General features: G+C 44.7%; 1 pseudogene; it reads left to right on the forward strand.

Moving 5' to 3' along the window:
* The first annotated feature begins 254 nt into the window (after positions 1 to 254).
* Positions 255 to 372, forward strand: LOC111915487 (5S ribosomal RNA; annotated as a pseudogene).
* Positions 373 to 1,060: the final 688 nt, after the last annotated feature.

Here is a 1,060-nt window from a genome sequence, read left to right on the forward strand (position 1 = left end):
TCTAACGTAGTTTCTTTTCCTCGTTGGGATGTGGGACTAGAGTAGAATCACACATTTTATTATCCGCCCCGTCTTGATTATATCATAACGTGTATGAGCTAAGTTTTCATGTATAATAACTCCTCTCTTGGCCTGAGTCAAAATGAAACAAGAAACCTCTGGACAGTTTAACGACTACTCAGCAACAGAATGGAAAGACCAAGCTTCTCACCTTTGGGAGCTCTTGTCTTATTCTTCAAGAAGACAGAATCCAGGGGTACGATCATACCAGCACTAATGCACCGGATCCCATCAGAACTCCACAGTTGAGCGTGCTTGAGGGAGAGTAGTACTAGTATGGGTGACATTTGGGAAGTCCTCGTGGTGCAGACCTCAACAGGACTTCCATTAGAAATCATCACTCTCTGCCTCGCATAGATGAATCAGGTGACCAACCGCAAGCAACGACATACCTTCCAGAAATGAACCTAAGATCCGAATATCACCACGAGTGTTAGTGAAGGGTGTCCCGAGGACAATCTTCCAAACTCGATGCGGACACTGCGAGTCCGTAGTGATACCCCTCGGATACGACGAATACACCCATAGTATTCATGAACGTAATGAATAGAGTACGCCATTCTTGCTTGGATCAGTTCGTCATTGTCCTTGTAAATGACTTAATTATCTACTCTTGTAGTAAGAAAGGGCAAGGAAACATCCACAACTTAACCTACCCGGCGAACTTAGTAACGTACATTTCTCCCTTCATGTCTCAAACTTGAAAACATACCTTTCAGTCAGGACTCTCGTAATCCCACTCGACGAGATCGAGATCAGCGAGAGCCTCACATTTGTGGAAGAACTGTAGTGACCATCGACCGAGAGGTCAAGTGGACGAAGCAACGCCGCCTCCCATTAGTGAAGGTTCGTTGGGATACCAACCGAGGACCCGAATTCACTTATGAACGCGAGTACCAAATCAATTAGTAAGTTTCCCCAACTCCTTACTCGATTATTCATGCCTACTCCTTTACCTAAATTCTAATTTTGGGACGAAATTCCTTATAACAGGGGGATG

Source organism: Lactuca sativa, chromosome 5 (assembly GCF_002870075.4).
Source record: "Lactuca sativa cultivar Salinas chromosome 5, Lsat_Salinas_v11, whole genome shotgun sequence".
NCBI classification, from domain to species: Eukaryota; Viridiplantae; Streptophyta; class Magnoliopsida; order Asterales; family Asteraceae; genus Lactuca; species Lactuca sativa.